Here is a 20,577-nt window from a genome sequence, read left to right on the forward strand (position 1 = left end):
CAATTTGGCACGTTTATGCAGTGGCTAGTACCAGTTGTTCCTTTCCATGTTTAGTGCTTCCTTCAGGAGCTCTTGTAAGGCAGGCCTGGTGGTGATAAAATCTCTCAACATTTGCTTGTCTGTAAAGGATTTTATTTCTCCTTCACTTATGAAGCTTAGTTTGGCTGGATATGAAATTCTGGATTGAAAATTCTTTTCTTTAAGACTGTTGAATATTGGTCCCCACTCTCTTCTGGTTTGTAGAGTTTCTGCTGAGAGATCCGCTGTTAGTCTGATGGGCTTCCCTTTGTGGGTAACATGACCTTTCTCTCTGGCTGCCCTTAACATTTTTCCCTTCATTTCAACCTTGGTGAATCTGACAATTATGTGTCTTGGGGTTGCTCTTCTCGAGGAGTATCTTTTTGGTGGTCTCTGTATTTCCTGAATTTGAATGTTGACCCACCTTACTAGTTTGGGGAAGTTCTCCTGGATAATATCCTGAAGAGTATTTTCGAGCTTGGTTCCATTCTCCCCGTCACTTTCAGGTACACCAATCAAACGTAGATTTGGTCTTTTCACATAGTCCCATATTTCTTGGAGGCTTTGTTCGTTTCTTTTTACTCTTTTTTCTCTAAACTTCTCTTCTCGCTTCATTTCATTAATTTCATCTTGAATCACTGATACCCTTTCTTCCACTTAATGGAATCGGCTACTGAAGCTTGTGCATACGTCACGTAGTTCTCGTGCCGTGCTTTTCCTCTCAAGATGGGGTTTCATCATGTTGGTCAGGCTGGTCTCAAACTCTTGACCTCAGGTGATCCACCCACCTTGGCTTCCCAAAATGCTGGCATTACAGGCATGAGTCACCATGCCTGGCTAATTTTCCTGTTTATCCCAGGAGATGTTCCTATATTGAAGTCATATTTTCTGATATTAATATTGCCACACCAGTTTTCTTATGATTAGTGTTTGTATGGCATATGACTTTTTACCCTTTTATTTTGAACTATTTTTGTTTTATCATTTAAAGTAAGTTTCTTGTAGACAGGATGTAGTCAAGTCTCTTTTTAATTATTAAAATTTAGAAAAAATTCATATAAAAGTCAACATTTAAAACATTTTAAAAATGTACAATTTAGGCCGGACACGGTGGCTCACGCCTGTAATCCCAGCACTTTGGGAGGCTGAGGCGGGCAGATCACGAGGTCAGGAGATCGAGACCATCCCAGCTACATGGTGAAACCCTGTCTCTACTAAAAACTACAAAAACAAAATTAGGTGGGCGTGGTGGTGGGCACCTGTAGTCGCAGCTACTCGGGAGGCTGCGGCAGGGGAATGGCCGGAACCGGGGAGGCAGAGCTTGCAGTGAGCTGAGATCGCGCCACTGCAGTCCAGCCTGGGTGACAGAGCAACATTCCATCTCAAAAAAAAAAAAAATGTACAATTTAGTGGTTTTTAGACTATTCACAGTGTTGTACAGCTGTCATCTCTGTTTAATACCAGAACATTTCCATCGCCCCAAGAAGAAACTTGTACCTGTTGGTAGTTAATTCCAATTCTCCCCTTGCTCCAACCCCTGGCAATCACTAATTTACTTTATTTCTCTATGGATTTTCATATTATGGATATTTCATATAAATGCAATGTACAACATGTGGCCTATTGTGTCTGTCTTCTTTCAGCATGTTTTGAGAGTTCATCTATGTTGTAGCATGTATCATTCTTTTGCTTCTTATGGTTGAACAAGATTTCATTGTATGGATATATTACATAAATTATCCAGTTCATCAGTTGATAGGCACTTGGGTTGTTTTCACTTTCTGGCTATTTTGAATAATGCTGCTACAAACATTCATGTACAGCTTTTTGTGTGAACATATGTTTTTCCCTTCTCTTGGGCATATACATAGGAGTAGAACAGCTGAGTCATGTGGTAACTCTATTTTTAACTTTTTGAGGAACTGCCAAACTGTTTCTCATAGTGGCTGCACCATTTTGTTTTCCCAATAGATTTGACTTAAAAAAATGTATAACATACTCTTTTATTTAGTTGTGTTTACATCATTTACATTAAATGAAATTATTGATATTGTCAGATTTAAATCTATCATCTTGCTAGTTGTCTGCTATTTATGTAATTTGTCCTTTATTCTCTTTCTGTCTTTTTCTGTCTGCTCTTGAATTGGTGGGGGTTCTTTACTTTTTGTTGTTGTTGTTGTTGTTGTTGTTGTTGTTGAGACAGAGTCTCACTCTGTCACCCAAACTGGAGGCTGGAGTGCAGTGGTGCTATCTCAACTCAGTGCAACCTCCGCCTCCTGAGTTCAAGCAATTCTTCTGCCGCAGCCTCCTGAGTAACTGGGACTACAGGCATGTGCCACCACACCCGGCTAATTTTTGCATTTTTAAGTAGGCATGGGGTTTCACCATACTGGCCAGGCTGGTCTTGAACTCCTGACCTTGTGATCTGCCTGCCTTGGCCTCCAAAAGTACTGGGGTTGCAGTACCACACCCGGCCGAATTGTGTATTTTTTTTTTAACTCAATATTATCTCTACTATTGGTTTACTTATACTTCTTTTTAACTTTTTAGTGTTTGACATAGAATTTATAATGCATGTCTCAATTAATCACAGTTTACCTTCAAATAACATTATGTCACTCACATGTAATGTTAGAACTTTACAACAGTACACTCCAATTCCTCCCTCCAATCTGTTGTTCTATCATTTTCTTATATTTCACCTTTACACATGTTGTAAACCCAAAGTAGTCTTTCTATTATTTGCTTTAAATAGTTGGCTATCTTTTAGAGCAATTAAAATAAGGAAAAAAAGTCTTTTATCTTTGTCATTTCTTTGTGTAGATTTAAATTTCTGTCTAGCTCTGATTCTTTCTGTAGAAATTTCTGTAATACTTCTGTTTATTTTTGTCTGAAAGTCTTTATTTCTTCTTTATGTATGAAAGATAGTTCTGCAACATATAAAATTCTGGTTTGACAATTTTTTCAGCACTTTAAATATTTCTTTCCATTCTTTTCTAGCTTGCATAATTCCTGATGAATAGTCTACTCTAATTCTTATATTTGTTGCTCTATATGTAAAATGTCTTTTTACGTCTGGTTGTCTCTAAGATTATCCCTTTATCGTTCACTTTTAGCACTTTGAATATGATGTATCCAGGTGGTTTTATTTTTGTTGCTCTTATTTATCCTGCTTATGGTTCTCTGACCTTCTCAGATCTGTGGCTTCATGTCTTACATTATTTTGGAAAAATGTTAACCATCTTCAACCAATGTTAACTCTCCAAATATTTATTTGGTTTCTTTCTTTTCTCTGTCATTTCCACCCCCAACCACACCCCCAACCCTATGTAGGATTACCATTCTACATAGGGTAGACCGTTTGATATGATACCACAGCTCTTGGGTGCTCTGAGCCGTTTTTATTTACCCACCTTTTTTCTTTTTGTCCTTCAATTTGGATAATTTCTATTGACCTACATTCAATTTCACTGACTTTCCTTGATGTTTTGAGTGCATTGAAAGTAATCTTTATCTGTTACCATGTTTTATTTCTAGTATTTCCATTAATTTCTTATAATTTCCATTTCTCTGCTGAAATGCTGTCTTTTTGTGCATGTTGTTAATTTTTTCCCACTAGAACCATATTAATTGTAGTTATTTTAAGTTACTTGTCAGATAATTGTAATGTCTACATTATCTCTTGAATCTTGTTCTTTTGGTTGCATTGTTTTTTGACAGTGAGTTCATTTTTTCTTGCTTTTATATGTCTCTTTCTCTCTTTTTTAATGAAATGCTTCATGAATTTGTCTGTCATCCTTGCACAGGAGCCATGCTAATCTTCTCTGTATCATTCCAATTTTAGTGTATGTACTGCCAAAGTGAGCACTTTCCTAATGTTCTGTTAATTGCTAGAGAGTGTGTAGAACAGTAAGATTCAGGTAAGTAGTATTTATGCCTGAAAATGGGAAGGCATGTGTTTTTTTTCTCCTACCATTATTGTGTATGTGGGAGAAGGTTGTGTCAAACTTGTCAGGAGTGGAGCTGGTTTTATGTTTTGCTGTTGCTGGGTTTGTCTTCAGTGTACCACCGGCTTCATTCCTCTGCTATTACTTTAACTTTAGGGTGAGGATTAGTTTGCTGGATAGTTTTTCTTGAAGTTCCTAATCCCACCCTCAGGTTTTTGCCTTCCCTGTGTTCCTGAGTTTCAGAATAGGTCACTCTCCAAGGTATCTTACTTGCCAACAGCAAACTGTTGGTGTTTGATTTTCCTGCTGATGAGGCCAGGGGAATTCCCTGTTGTCTTAGTTTAGCCTCATTCTTCAGTAGATCCTACGTCCCTATGTCTAAGGATGGTGCTTTTTTAATCCTTTCACTCCAGTACTAGCAAAAAATTTCTAATGGTCTAGATCCAGAATGGTTTTGTGGCTCCTCCCCCAACGGTTGGAAGTTTTTTCATCCCCAGCTTCCAACTCACTTGTGGCCTAGGGATGACATGGTTTGCTATCCACCCCTCCAAACCCCATACCCCAGCTGGTTAGGTCTTTTGTTCTTAGTGGACAAAGGGCCAAGCATAGCATGATCTCTTTCCCACAACTTGGTTACTACCATTTTCTAAGGCTCATCTTCATTGGATGCTTCTTCTGGTCTCTTGCTCTCTCCCAAATCTTTCTAACGAACACCTCATGAGCCCTAGGGAGAAGAGCCTATGAATGGGTGCAAATTCGTGTCATGTACATGGCTCCAAAGGATTTTATACTCTTATTTTAGCTCACATCAGCCTTTAGCAATTTGTTTAAAATTTTTGGCTGAATTAATCTTATATACTTTTTAGTGGCCCCATCTTCCTGGTTCTGCCTAGGTGAGTCAGCCTCTTGCCCTTTGTGCTATTATTGTTATATATTTTGTTTGTCTATATTTTTTTAACCCACACGACTTTATTGTCCTTATTTTTTTAAATGCTCAACATTCCCTTATATTACCAATAGATTTAACTTTTCTGAACTGTGCCTTTTCTAAATTCCTTCATGTACTACTGTGCTTCCATTCATTCTTGTTTAGCTTTAAAAAAAATTGTATCTTTTTTTCTTATAGTGTAGTTCTGCTTGCAATAAATTGCCTTCATTTTTCAAAGAGGTTCTAACTGAGTATAGAACTCTATACTCAGTTTTATAGTTGGCAGTTATATTTTCCTTTAGCACTTTACATATGCCATTCTATTGCCTTTGGCTTCCAAAAATTCTGTTGAAAAGTCAGTCTTATGTCCTGTTGCTTCTTTGAAGGCAACATGTTTCTTTTCTCTGTTTTTACAATTTTCTCTTTTCATTAGTTTTCAGCTATTTGACTTTAATATTCTTGGGTGTGGTCTCCTTTGTATTTTTCTTGGACTTCTCTAAACTTTTTTTTAATTTTAGTTTTTTATTTTATTTTACTTTAAGTTCTGGGATACATGTGCTGAATGTGCAGGTTTGTTACATAGGTATACATGGGCCATGGTGGTTTGCTGCACCTATCCACCCATCATCTAGGTTTTAAACCCTGCATGTATTAGGTACTTGTCCTAGTGCTCTCCCTCCTCTTGCCCCCCACACCCTGACAGGCCCTGGTGTGTGATGTTCCCCTCCCTGTGTCCATGTGTTCTCATTGTCAACTCCCACTTATGAGTGAGAACATGCAGTGTTTGGTTTTCTGTTCCCGTGTTAGTTTGCTGAGGATGATGGTTTCCAGCTTCATCCATGTCCCTGCAAAGGACATGAACCCATTCTTTTTTATGGCTGAATAGTATTCCATGGTGAATATGTGCCACATTTTCTTTATCTAGTCTATCATTGATGGGCATTTGGGTTGGTCCAAGTCTTTGCTATTGTAAAAGGTGCTGCAGTAAACAGACGTGTGCATGTGTCTTTATAGTAGAATGGTTTATAATCCTTTGAGTATATACCCAATAATGGGATTGCTGGGTCAAATGGTATTTCTGGTTCTAGATCCTTGAGGAATCACTACACTGTCTTCCACAGTGGTTGAACTAATTTACACTCCCACCAACAGTGTAAAAGCGTTCCTATTTCTCCGCATCCTTGCCAGCATCTGTTGCTTCCTGATAGCCGTTCTAACTGGTGTGAGATGGTATCTCATTGTGGTTTTGATTTGCATTTCTCTAATGATCAGTGATGATGAGCCTTTTTTCATGTTTGTTGGCTGCATAAATGTCTTCTTTTGAGAATTGTCTGCTCATATCCTTCGCCCAGTTTTTGATGGGGTTGTTTGTTTTTTTTTTTCTTGTAAATTTGTTTAAGATCGTTGTAGATTCTGGATATTAGACCTTTGTCGGATGGATAGATTGCAACAATTTTCTCCCATTCTGTAGGTTGCCTGTTCAGTCTGATGATAGTTTTTTTGTTTTTGCTATGTAGAAGCTCTTCAGTTTAATTAGATCCCATTTGTCAATTTTGGCTTCTGTTGCAATTGCTTTTGGTATTTTAGTCATGAAGTCTTTGCCCATGCCTATGTCCTGAATGGTATTGCCTAGGTTTTCTTCCAGGGTTTTTATGGTTTTAGGTTTTACGTTTAAGCCTTTAATCCATCTTGAGTTAATTTTTGTTTAAGGTTTAAGGAAGGGGTCCAGTTTCTGTTTTCTGTGTATGGCTAGCCAGTTTTCCCAGCACCATTTATTAAGTAGGAAATCCTTTCCCCATTGGTTGTTTTTATCAGGTTTGTTGAAGATCAGATGGTTGTAGATGTGTGGTGTTATTTCTGAGGCCTCTGTTTTGTTCCGTTGGTCTATAGATCTGTTTTGGTACTAGTACTATGCTGTTTTGGTTACTGTAGCCTTACAGTTTGAAGTCAGGTAGCATGTTGCCTCCAGCTTTGTTCTTCTTGCCCAGGATTGTCTTGGCTATATGGGCTTTTTTGGTTCCATATGAAATTCAAAGTAGTTGTTTTTTTTCTATGTATTCATTTCATTAGAGAATTAGGTAAACCTCACATTACATGGCCAAGGCCAAAAAATTTTGCACAGTTAGAATGTGTTGAAGAAACCAGCCACAATTTAACCAGATTAGATTTCAACAATCAGATGACTGTATTCCTCCAAATAACCTTCATTTAGGAAGATGACATTCCTCCAATTTGTGGAAAGACAATAAATGCCCTTTCTGCTCTCTGCCACTGAGGAAGAAATTCTCCCTCTTGAGGGACCAACACTATTTCGTTTTTTTTTTTCTCTTTTCCCTTTTTCTTTCTTTGGTTTCCCCTTTCCACGAAGCTTCTTTAGTCATTTTTGCTCATCCTTAAAATCCTGATGCTCATCTCTTTTATAGATTCTGGTACTGCATTAAAATTTTCAATATTTTTATTCAATCTATTCTTTCCTATATGTTCTTTACAATATTTATTATTGTCATTTTAATTTCCTTGTATGATAAACATTAATATCTATAGCATTTGTGGGCCTCCTTCTATTCTCTATTTTTAAACCTGATTATTGCACATATTATCCTTTCTCCTTGTATGTCTTGTAATGCCAGATATAGTGTATGAAAGTATCATAGAGAAGGAGATGATGTATATTCCACCAGCAAGTGTTTCATCTTTTCTCTGCAAGGCAGATAATGTGAAAGGCTGATTCCCCCAATCCAAAAAAGATTAGGTTAGTTGCGGGTTGCCGTTTTAGTAAATTACAGTGCACCACTGGAGTGTCTTTGGGCCCATCATCCCATTTTGACTGAGTCCGCCATATTTTGTCTCCCCAGCCTGGGTACTGTGAGAGATTCATTTCTTTCCTTGGGAAATTTTGAGATTAGCTTTTTAGCTTCTGCTTTCTAGAAAATGTCTTTATGGGGTTATGGGTAGTATTTTTGAAGCAGTTCTTCCTTGTGGGACTTTCTCTCTTAAACACTATATTTATTCTGCCTTTTAGAAGCTTATTGCTGAACTTTTCCACTTTCCCCACATGCCCAAAACTCAGTAAATATCTCATGAGGAAAGTTTCTCATAGGTTTTGGGTTCCTCAAAATTTCAATCTGTCATGACAACCTCAGCTACCAAGAGATGCACGTTTTTTTTTTTTCCTCACCCACTTAGTCCCTCCCTCTATCTGCATCAAGTTCAGTCCTTAATCCAAGCTTAGAATTAGCAAATTTCCTGGGGGTAAGAAAATTGATTCTAGCAAAATCTTATTAAAAAGGGGTTTTCCTCCTCTGGAATATTATCTAGTCCTCGCTTCTACATTACTCTAATGTCTTTAAAAATATGATTTTTGTCATTTATTTATTTTTCCTCTAATTGCGTATTTGGAACATTGGTTTGATATGACATTTTAAATTTACTCACAACATACATACATATATATATATTTAACTTTAAGGGGAAAAAAGCATGCATGTACTTGCCAGTGACAAGGATTTTAAAAATGCTTTATTTGGTGTTTGCATACAGAAATGTACCTCATGAATTTATAGTTTTCTCATGTTTTAAAGTATTTGAAACCACCAACCTTTATACTTTGTTGAGAAGAGCTAGGGAAGTGAATGACGTATAGGAGGCTTTGGCCATAAAAGTGAACTGTGTTAAACAGGAGACCTGTTAAGGAATAATTTTTAAAAATTAAGACTTATCTCTTGTCTGGATACTATAGTGAATATGTGTCAAAGATTTCTTAACTTATTATCAAGGGAATCAACAAGATGGTAAAGCTGGTTCAAACAAGAATTTGAGGAACCTAAGGTATATAGTTATCTAGTCAAAGGAAAGCTAAAATGAGTTTGCTAATAGATAGTGTTTAATGTCCTACAGGGGAAGAAAACCACAACCACTGGCATTACCTTTACTTCCATAGAGAAATCTAAAAGTTAACACCTAATTTTATGGAATTTAAGCCCTAATTAAGAGTAAAGAGTAAGTCAAGCAAAAATAAAATCCTCTAAATAATTCAGTAATTCTTGGAAAGGGCCGTTGCACAATAATTTAGAGTGACATTAAAAAGGTATGTATTCATATTTTTGCCTTACTCCAAAGTACAGACAAATTTTCTTAGCATAATTTACTAAAGTGAAGCAAACTACCCAGAAATATTGTTTGTGTTCAGAAAATTTAAAAAATGTGGCATGTCTACATATAGTCTCCCAACTTACAATGCTTTGACTTACAAGTTTTCAACTGTACAATGGTTTGAAAGAAATATGCATTCAGTAGAAATGGGTATGATGTTCTTGCAATATTGGACAGCTTGCAATAAGCTGTAGCTCCCAGTCAGCTGTGTATTCATAAGGGCAAACAACTGATATTCTACAGTGTACTGTATTGCCAGATGATTTTGCCCAAACATAGGATAATGTAAGTGTTATAAGCCATTTAAGGCAGGCAATGCTAAGCTATGATGTTCAGTAAGTTAATTGTATTAAATGCATTTTAACTTATGGCATTTTTAACTTGCGATGGATTTATCTGTACATAACCCTATCATAAGTTGAGGAACATCTATATAAATATTGAGAGAAGACTTAGAGACTCTCCACCCACCCCATCCCCAGCCATGATCGCTGATGACAGCTTAAACTGCTGTGTGACAAGAGCCTTTGGTCTAGGGAAATAAAGGATATTACTGATTTTAGTGTTAAACCTTCACATTGTGTAAGCCTTGAAAAATATGTACATTATGCAAGAATGACCTTAGGAGAGGGATAACCTTCCTTGTATCTTCTGAACATTCTACCCGAAGGCAAAGATTGGAGGGATAATGATAGATATAACTTCTCTGCATAAGGAATAAATTATATGAGCCAAGTTAAATAATGTATAAATGTGGTTGCTACAAATGAAGTCAAGATTATGCCTATTCTAACAATTTCCAGTAAGTTTATAGGAAATTGAAACTTCATCCATAAGAAAAAAAGAAAAGAACGTAACTGTAATAATGTTTTTAATCTCAGAGAATTGACTATACTGAAGAAAGTTATCTGAAGAGGTATATAACAGAATCATTGAAGCTGGGAATGATTCCCACATCTGTCAGTCCTTGGCTAAATCATTTAAATTCTCAAGCCAGATTTTATGCCTAAGACTGAGTATTAATTAGAAAAATCAATGTTATTGCAAAGCCAGATGAATAACTTACGCCTAGCATAGATCTGCTAAAGTAATTTCAACCATGTGCTGGGATGTCAGTAAATGACTTAAACCAGAAGCCAAAGCAAAGTTGACATTCATAGCTTCAGAGGGATTTAATGAGTTTAAGATTCTTTTTTTGAATTAAGAGGTGCTACAGGATTTTTTTTCACTAATGGGTAAGAAAGGCATTGTCTGTGATAGAAATCTTGTATTGAAGAGGTTAAATGACATCTGAATTACTTGCATATTGTCTTCAGCATTAGCAAAATTGCTGGTAGTTTTGAATATAAGTGTTCCTATATGTTTGAGGTGCTTTAAAATATATTTGTGTTGCAGAACGGTGAGGGGAAAAGTAGAACCCCTTTAAAGTTAAATGAAAAGAAAATTCCTTCAAAGATACTGGTTAACAGAGGTTAGTATATAGTTTAAGTCAGGGGTCCCTAACCCCCAGGCTGCAGACGGGTACTGATCATGGTCTGTTAGGAACTGGGCTGCACAGCAGGAGGGGAGCAGCAAGCTAGCATTACTGCCAGAGCTCTGCCTCCTGTCTGATAAGCCATGATATTAGATTCTCAAAGGAGCCCGAACCCTTCTGTGAACTGCCCATGCGAGGGCTCTAGGTTGTGCGCTCCTTATGAATCTAATTTTTGATGATCTGAGGTGGAAAAATTTCATCCTAAAACCATCCCTCACCCCCCGCCCCACTCTTAAGTCCGTGGAAAAATTATCTTCCATGACAATGGTCCCTGGTGCCAAAAAGTTTGGGGACCACTGGTTTAAGCCCTCAGATAGTCAAAATAATTGAAAAATATAAGAAATCTACATTATCTACCCCGTGAAGTAATTTTGTAATATTTTTGCACCTTATAAACAGTCTTTGACCTACGAATTGGTAATGAGAATTGTTATAAGTGACTGCTTTCAGTCAGTTCTCATGGTTATTATTATGCTTTATAGCTCTCCCCAAATACAGTGTCCATTCCTAAGATCCGCAGTTTGAGGCACTTGATTCATCCAGGGATGATTAGATTATATTGGTTGATGCTAATCAAATTCACAAGATACTGTTTTCATGAACCAGAACATCAACTTCTTCATTTATAACTTTCTCATTTCTACCCTGAGCGGAGAATACCTACCCCTTAAATGTTGATGTTCTATCATTCTAAATGCTTCTTTCAAATAAAAAAAAGATTTTAGTAATCCTTCTTATTTAACATAGGTGAAAAACTTCTAAACAAAATGTGAGAAAAAGAAAGCAACAATATGTATTTTTAATCCACCAGAACAGAAGGGATTTTATTCTAGGAATGTAATCAAGATTCAATAATAGGAAATATTTTTCTATTTGTAGAAAATTATTTGTATTTCTTAATATAAATAAATCACTTAAAACATCACAATCATCTCAACAGATGCCAAAAGGACATTTAATAAAATCAAAGTCATTCCTAATATATTCTCTGCAAGAATAGAAGTAAACAGTCACCTTCTTAACATGGTAAAGCGTACTTGTTTCAAACCCCCCAGTAGATAGCATATTTTAAAGTAAAACCCAAAAGGCATATTCATCAAAAGTAGACATAATGCTAGGGTGTCCACCGTTACCATTATTACTTAATATTGCATAGGAAGTTCTGGTCAATGCAATAAAGGTGAACCAGAAATAAACTCTTATTATTTGCAAATTATATTCTTAGATATCAAGAAATCTCATTAGAATCTCCAAAACCCATTAGAATTACTGTGACTTTTATTAAAACACTAAGTCCAGGAAAAATGTATATAGAAAGGTTTGTGGGAAAAAATATCCTAAGCTATTAATAATACCTGAAGGGTGGTTTAGAGTTAGATAGTTGAAAGGGAGAAAAGTGGGATTGAAGTAGATGTGGAAAATTCCTTAGCAAAGACCTAGGGGCTAGAGGAAGCATTTCCTTGATATTGCAAAGTGAGGGAAATTCAATATGCCTGTTAATTTGTATAAGAGTTGATACAATTCCAGGCAAAACTTTGGTGGGATATTTTGGAACTGCACTAGTTATTTTAAAGTTTATTCTGGATAAAGAAACTGCTACTGTTGTGAAAAGTGAGGTAAAAAATAAATTTGAGGACTGAATGTATAATATGATCCAATTTGTAAAAATAGAGGGGGAGAATAAACATATATGTTTTTATTTATAGTGTGTACATTGGTGTGTGTGTGTGTGTACATATACACATACATAACATTTCTGGAAAAATACAACAAAATGTTAACAGTGGTCCCCAATGAGCAGAACTGAGAGTTTGAAGGGACACAGGGGAAGCTGTTTTCTTTTTGCTTTATATCCTTTATATTATTTGCATTAATCTATGACCATGTTATCATGTTGTAATTTGTTTTAGTTTCTTTATATTGGTGGTTTAAAACGCATGCAATCAATGAATGATCCTCACTAAAAATATTTCTAGAAGGAAAGCGATAAAATAATATCTTATCAGATGGTATTCAAAAATATCTACTAGATATTAAAGCATATTATAACTGTGCAGTTACAAATACCTTTTATACCTTTTGGTGCAAGATAGTCCTGAAATAAATTTGAATATAATATGAATTCAATGTACATAAAAGATATTTAATCAGTGGAAAAGGACAGAGTTATTCAATAAATTATGTTGGAGCAATTGTTTAGCAATTTGGGGAAAAAAAATCCTGTAGATTCTCACTTCACGTCTAGCATCAAAATAAATTCCAGATGGTTTGAGTTAAATATCTAAAAACAAATCAAAACATAGGAAAAATAAATGTTAGTATTTATCAAGTTTTTAGAAGACAGCCAAAAAGTAATGAAAAAAATAAATATTTAACTGTGTGAATATTTAAAACTGTATTTACCCCCCCTTCAAAAAACCATAGTTAAAATTAAGAGACAAACATAAACCTGGAAGAAAAAAAATCACAATTAATTTGGTAACGCTGATATAAATTTGTTGAAACACTAAGACTTAAATTGATATACGAAGGGATGAATTCACAGAAAAGAAAATATGTCTCCAGCAAATATGGGAAATGTCTAACCTCATAGCAATCAGAAAACTGCAAATTAAGGCAACTTCTATTTTTCACCTATGAATTAAACAGATTTTTAACAATCAATAATGCAATGTCTAATATTATTAATGAGACTTCATTCATTGCTGGTGGAAATGTAAGTCAATACAAATCTTTTAGAAGACATTTTAGCAATGTGTCAAGTGCCCTAAAAATATTTATGTCTTTTGACCTAGTAATTACACTTCTCCTTTTTTTTCTTTTTCTAAAGAGAGTCAGGGTCTTGCTATGTGGCCTGGCTGGCATTCAAACTACTGACCTCAAGTGATCCTCCTGCTTCAGCCTTCCACAGTGCTAGGATTACAGGCGTGAGCCACAATGCCCAGCTTAATTTCTTTGACTCTATCCTAAAGAAGTAATCCTAAATATTTTATTAAAACTTTGTGCATAAAAAGTTAAAATATCCTTTCAAAGGGTGTGCAGCGGTAAGATACTGGCTAAGTAAACTATGATACTATCTGGAAAGAATATTAGATTACCATTTTATCAAGTGTATGTGATAGCATGTAAAAATGCCTGTGTTATATAATATTAATTAAAATAAGGAATATAAACTATATTAAATAATAGAATTATTATTATTGCGTTAAAGAAGGAAATATATAGGAATGAGACTGGAAGGAAACAATTGTTGACTAGTCTTGCAGAGAAATCAAACTCATTTCTCTCTCCAAACATGCCTCTTTACCAGTATTTCCAGTCCTATTTGATGGCCCTACTATCCACTATGCATCCTAAATTGCTGTAGCTATTTCACTTTCTAAATATATCTTTATTGTTTTCCCCGTCCATCCTCACTGCCATTGGCTTGACCTTTTTTTCCAAGTTCTGATCTTCTCCCATAGGACTTAAGTAGTGCCCCCATTTGGTCTCTCTGTTTTAACTATTTGTTTGTTATTGATTTCTAGCTTAATTTTACTGTGGCAAGAGAGTATTCTCTATATGATTTTAATCATGTTAGATTTGTTGAGACTTGCTTTATCGCTCAATTTTGTATAATGTTCCATCTTCACTTATGTGTTATTGAATATATTAATTCTATATTATAACTTTATTTATCTAAGATGTTATTATATCTCTTTTAAATCATCGTTCATTTAAACTCACCCATATTCACTTTTTTTGCTCTTTATGCCTTTCGTATCTCACACCTTCTATGAGATTACTTTCCTTTGCCTGCAGTACATCCTCTAGAATTTTCGTTAGTGTGGGAGTGCTAGTTGCAGTCTCTTGATTTTCGTGTCTCTGAACATTTTTTTTTTTTTTTTTTTTTTTTTTTTTTTTTTTTTTTTGAGACGGAGTCTCGCTCTGTCGCCCAGGCTGGAGTGCAGTGGCGCGATCTCGGCTCACTGCAAGCTCCGCCTCCCGGGTTCACGCCATTCTCCTGCCTCAGCCTCCCGAGTAGCTGGGACTACAGGCGCCCGCTACCACGCCCGGCTAATTTTTTGTATTTTTAGTAGAGACGGGGTTTCACCGTGTTAGCCAGGATGGTCTCGATCTCCTGACCTCGTGATCCGCCCGCCTCGGCCTCCCAAAGTGCTGGGATTACAGGCGTGAGCCACCGCGCCCGGCCGTCTCTGAACATTTTTACTTTACCCTCACTCAAAAATATTTTCTGTTGGTACATAGAATTCCGGTTGGCAATTACTGCCTTTAGGAACAGTCAAAGATGTCTCCTGGTGTTGCGGGAAACAGAGGTCGTAGATAATTTGAGATAATCTCTACATCTCAAGATCCTTCACTTAATCACATCTGAGTACACACCTTATACCCTAAGGGTATAGCTTTTTGGGCTACAATTTAATTTGGGAAAATCTTCTACTAAACTCTCCTCCCATTTGGGATTTGACTTCTATCTCCACCACCCTGTAAGTTTGCCAAAACCAAATTCAAGTTTTACAGGAATGACAGAGCCTTCAGGCCAAAAGTGGCTTTGATATTGTAGCTTTTTTCTTTGGATTTCAGCCTTCCCTTGGATTTTGGCCTGTTAGTTCCTTAAAATCTTTTCAGTTCTTCAGTACTCTTAAGGAAATTAAAACATATTTTATTCAGTATTTTTTATGTTTTCAGTATGAGCATTAGTTTAAATAATTTGCCTGCCATGGCACAAAGTTAAATCCCCAAATTCTTTATAATGACTACATTTTTATGTTAGGCAACATAAAAAATTATAGGTAAAACCTCAGTATACTTGGAGAGCAAACTAAATGACAAGGTAGTACGTGATTATTACTACAAAATGAAAATAGTGGCAATTAGCTCCTGTGAATTTAGAAGGAAATAAAATCACCATGGATTGAAATAGTTTGAAAAGTTTAGTGGCAGGAGTACAGTTTAAAGTGCAAGATAGGCCATTGGATTGTTATGAAATAGATTTTAAAATATTTGATTAATTTTTATGACTTCACCTTTATTCAGCTTCTGATAAAATCTGTGTGTCTGGAAACTATTTTGAGATATGAATCTATGGCGTTTTCATCTCTGTATTTCCCCTCTCCTGTGATCATTGCCTTAGAGGAGGTATGCAGATGAACAAAAAGCAGAAATAGTCCACAATTCTTGGTTGTTGCATTCCAAAAGTGTAAGCCCTCAGGAAAACTTAAAGGGGAAGTTAAAATAAAGGGAGATGTTTCCTAGGCATAAATGGCATGTTTCAAAAGAAACATGAAAGTACAAAGATCTACCTCAGACTAAAATAACAGCTTCTTAGACTGAGGATAGGCGATGAAAATGACATCTGTGGGGTCCAGAGATGAGGCACTGACACATCATCTTGTGCCACTAGGGCGGCAGCAGAGAGAAAGAGAGTAGCCAGAGAAAAATGACTCTTGGAGCATCTAGGCAGACAGGACATAGGCAGTCTTAAAAAGATCCCCAGGCACTAAACTGGCATAAAAGCAGCAGAGCACATCTAGAATTGTAGAGACCATTGGATATAGGACAACAGACTTCAGCGAGAACTGTTTAAGTTCCCTTTCTTACCCTGGCACTGTGTAAGACACTGAAATTATAGTACAACCCAGGAAGAAGGATATCTCCAAGAATGGCAGAGGTCAATTTTCCTGAGCCAGTGCAATGGAGGCTCAGGATTAGAAAGTTGAAATGTAGAAAAATAAAGTTGTATGTCTTAACCAATCTCGTGACTGATGTTCAAATTACTACATCTTTAGTTCTCACATTTTCCCCAAGTTGCATCCAAGTGCTTACTAGAAATTTCTAGTTGGGTTTTGCATGTAATTTGGCATATTTATAACTATTTCACTAATATTTCTACTGAGGCAGAGGCAGATGAGACAATTATTTCTGTAGTCCCCTTCCTATAGTCAGGGGAGAAACTCAGGGATAGGGGAAATCCAATTTGAACAGAGTGGTTTTTACTATTACTTAATGTCAGAATGCTTTGTAATGCAGCATAGGACATGGAGGATGCTCTATATTTGACATAATGGCCCAAGTTTTCAATAAATGAAATAAACGTTATGTCAATAGGAGAACTATGAATCTTTTTTTATAGAAAGATTATGTTAAAGAAAATTAAACTTCAAGGTGGTTGGATGCTATATAATAATTACTTAAATACTAGCCACAACTAGAGTAGAAACTTCCTACCATCATTCTTTTCCCCACTTTTTATGGGATCTGAGATTTAACCCTACTTGCATGCTAACATCTTAGCCTGACCTGGTTTCAGGGATGCTGGCAGAAGACACAAGACTCCTGGGTGAAAAGCAAAGAACTTAACTTTTTAAAAAAAATTATTTATTTGAATAGACAAGTGAAAAAAATATGTATATATACTTGTGGTGTATAATGTGATGTTTTAATATATGTATACATCATAGAATGGCCAAACAAAGCTATTTAACATCGTAGTACCTCATATAATTATTTTTTATGGTGAGAACACTTCAAATATACTTAGCAATTTTCAAATATACACTATATTGTTATTAACTGTAGTCATCATAATGAACAATAGATCTCTTAAACTTATTCTTCCTAACTGAAATTTTTTGTCTTTTGACCAATATCTCCTCAATCCATATAACCCCATCAGACTCATGTAGTGACCATTTTCTCTCTGTTTCTGTAAGTTCAACTTCTAAAAGTTCTACATATAAATGAGATCATATGGTATTTGTTCTTCTGTGCTTGCCTTATTTCACTTAACTTAATGTCCTCTGGGGCCATCCATGTTGTCACAAATGACAGGGTTTCCTTCCTTTTTAAGATTGAATAGTATTCCGTTGTGTATACATATATTTTGTTTATCCATTCATTCATTGATAAACACTTAGGTAGATTCAATATCTTGGCGACTGTGAATAATGTTGCAACATGAACATGAGAGTGCAGACATCTCTTTGACATACTGATTTCATTTCCTTTGGATATATACGCAGTAGTGAGATTGCTGGATCATATGATAGTTGTATTTTTAATTTTTTGAGCAATCTGCATACTATTTTCCATAATGGTTGCACTATTCATAGTCTCACCAACAGTGACAGTGTACAAGGGTTCCCTTTTCTCCACATTCTTGCCCACACTTATCTTTTGTCTTTTTGATAATAACCATTCTAAGAGGTGTGAGGTGATATCTCATTGTGCTTTTAATTTGCATTTCTTTGGTGATTTTTTTTTACTAGCTCGCTTTTTACTAGCTTTTACTAGAATTTTTTTTTACTAATTAGTTTTCTACTTTCTCATGTTTTTTGCGTTACTAATAAGCATCTTTTTCTTTCAGCTTGAAGGACTCTCTTTAGCATTTCTTAGAAGACAGGTCTAGGGGTGATAAACTCCCTCAGATTTTGTTTCTCTAGGGAAGTCTTTGTCTGTGCCTTATTACTGAAGGATACGTCTACCAGATACAGGATTTTTGGTTGGGAGTTTTTTCCCTTCAGCACTTTGAATATATTTTCTCACTCTCTCTTGGCCTGTAAGGTTTCTGCTGAGAAACCCATTGCTAGCCTTTTCAGAAATCCCTTATATACAATTTGTTTCTTTTCTCTTGCTGCTTTCAGGATCCTTTCTTTGTCTTTGATTTTTGGCAGTTTGATTATAATGTCTTGGTGTAGTCTTGTTTGTATTGAATCTGATTGGAGGCTTTTAACTTTTCCATACCTGCATATGTATATATTTCCCCAGATTTGGAAAGCTTTCTGTTAGTTCTTTAAATAAGCTCTCTACACTTTTGTCTCTCTCTTCATCTTAACTCCTATAACTCTAATGTTTGCTTTTTTGATGCTGTCCCATAAATCCTATAAGCTTTCTTCCTTCCTTTTCATTTGTTTCCCCCTTAGTGCATATTTTCAAATAACCTTTATTTCAGTTCCCTGATTCTTTCTTTTGCTTTATTCTGCTGTTGATGTTCTCTATTGCTTTTGTCATTTCATTCATTGCATTTTCAACTCCAGAATTCTTGTCTGATTTTTAAAATATAATTTCAATCTCATTGTTTAATTTCTAATTTTGGTCATTTATTGTTTCTCTGATTCTATTGAATTATTTCTCTGTATTTTCTCGAGGTTTTCTGAGCTTCCTTTAAACAATTATTTTGAATTCTTTGTCAGACAGCTTGTATGTCTCCGTTTCTTTGGAGTCAGCTACTGGGAGATTGTTGTGTGCTTTTGGTGTTATGTCTTCTTGTTTTTTTCATGTTTCTTATTGTTTTATGTTGATGTCTATTCACTTGGTGGAGCAGTTGCCTCTTTCAGACTCTGTAAGTTAGTTTTGCTGTGGAAAGATCTTCCCCTACAAGAAGGGGGAATATAAAGGCACTTGCTGGGTAGGGTGCAGCAGTTCTGGCACCATTGAGGGTTCCAGATGTGTAGTGTCTGTGTAGCTCTGTCAGCTGAGGGTTGTGTTGATGAAGACTGCAGGAATCCTTAGCAGCTAACACTGTGGCTATTCACAGTGGCAGTGAGGGTTGCTCAGTTCTTAAGCAGTAATTAATGGCTGCTAAGGTTCTCCTGGTTTCTTTTGCTCTCATAGGGGAAGTTGTGGCCGAGAGGGTTTCTCTTGGCACTGGGTCTGGCGTGTGGGCTCACTTGCAGTGGCAGTGGCACTGGTGACTGATGAGTGACCCCTATGGAGTGGCCATGGAGCTGAGGCCTGAAGCACAGACATGCATGGACTACAGCTCTGGGATCTAGGGTGGTAATGGCATTGGTGCCCAGGGAGCAGGCACCCCTGCCACCTCATTGGTAACAGAATGTGAGGCACAGATGCTTGTAAAGCAGCCGAGGAGCCAAGAATGGGAGCACAGGCATGCTCGGAGTTACAAAGTCTTTGGCATCAGGCTGATGTCTAGCTCTCTATGGCAGCTGAGCCAGTTCTGGAGTGTGGCCATGGGAAGCAAGGGATTGGCTCTGGAGTGTGAATTAGCTAACTATTGCAGTGTCTCTGGTGTCTGAGATGTGGGCAGACTCGATACAGCCATAGTGCCTGGGTCTGGAGAGTGGGTGCACGTGGAGCTGCCATGCCTCTAGGATTGGAGCACACCTGGGTTCGGGAGAGGTGTCAGCTTTTTTCCCAATGTAGTTCAAAAGCAGCTGCTTCTTGTGTGTCTGTTGGGGGGCAGAGGGGTGCAGGGAGGGTCATGCACTCACATCTCTCTCTCTCAGTTTCCTCTGTGTAATGGCTGTTCATTACCTCAGTGGCAAGAGATGCCAGTGTCCTCTGTAGAACAGGCTGCTAGGGATTGTGCTGATTCTTGCTGCATGGCTGATACCAATAGCCACCACCTTTCTTTTTTGCTCCTAGTGATCTCTTGGTGTCTCAGGTATGTTGATTTCATCAGCAAGCCCTGCCCCCCCAATTTTTTTCAATACAGGTCTTGCTCTGTCACCCAGGCTGAAGTATAGTGGTGCAATCATGGCTCACTGCAACCTTGACCTCCTACGGTCCTCAAACAGTCCTCCCACCTCAGCCTCCCGAGTTGCTGGGACTATAGGCATGCACCACAATCAATACCAGCTAATTTTTTTAATGTTTTATAGAGGTGGGTTCTCACTATGTTGCCCAGGGTGGTCTTGAACTCCTGAGCTCAGGTGATACCCCAACCTCAGCCTCCCAAAGTGCTGTAATTACAGACGTGAGCCACTATGGCTGGCGACCAGCAATCCTTTCTATGTGGTTATTCTCCTTTTTTTTTTCTTTTTCTCCATTGTGTTGCTGCACATTCTTTAATAGGCTCTTGAGCCCTCTCTGGGCTATTTTGGTTTGTGACTAGCTGTCATTGTTTTTTTATGGGAGAATGAAGGCCTTTATCTTCTACTCTGCCATCTTGGTTGACAAAGTACATTTTGGTCATGGCACGGCAGACAGCATAAGCTTTTATGTTTCCCTTTATCACCCAGTTTCCATGGGGGTGATAT

General features: G+C 36.9%; 1 protein-coding gene and 1 non-coding gene across 3 annotated transcripts in view; one reads left to right on the forward strand and one right to left on the reverse strand.

Moving 5' to 3' along the window:
* TEX9 (testis expressed 9) overlaps window positions 1-20,577 on the forward strand; it is a 216,698-nt gene that overhangs the window by 26,628 nt on the left and 169,493 nt on the right. The window lies entirely within an intron of this gene.
* Window positions 3,780-3,886, reverse strand: LOC112437393 (U6 spliceosomal RNA). The gene has a single exon (XR_003026012.1). It is a non-coding gene; the product is annotated as a U6 spliceosomal RNA (small nuclear RNA).

Source organism: Pan paniscus, chromosome 16, assembly GCF_029289425.2.
Source record: "Pan paniscus chromosome 16, NHGRI_mPanPan1-v2.0_pri, whole genome shotgun sequence".
Taxonomy (NCBI): Eukaryota; Metazoa; Chordata; class Mammalia; order Primates; family Hominidae; genus Pan; species Pan paniscus.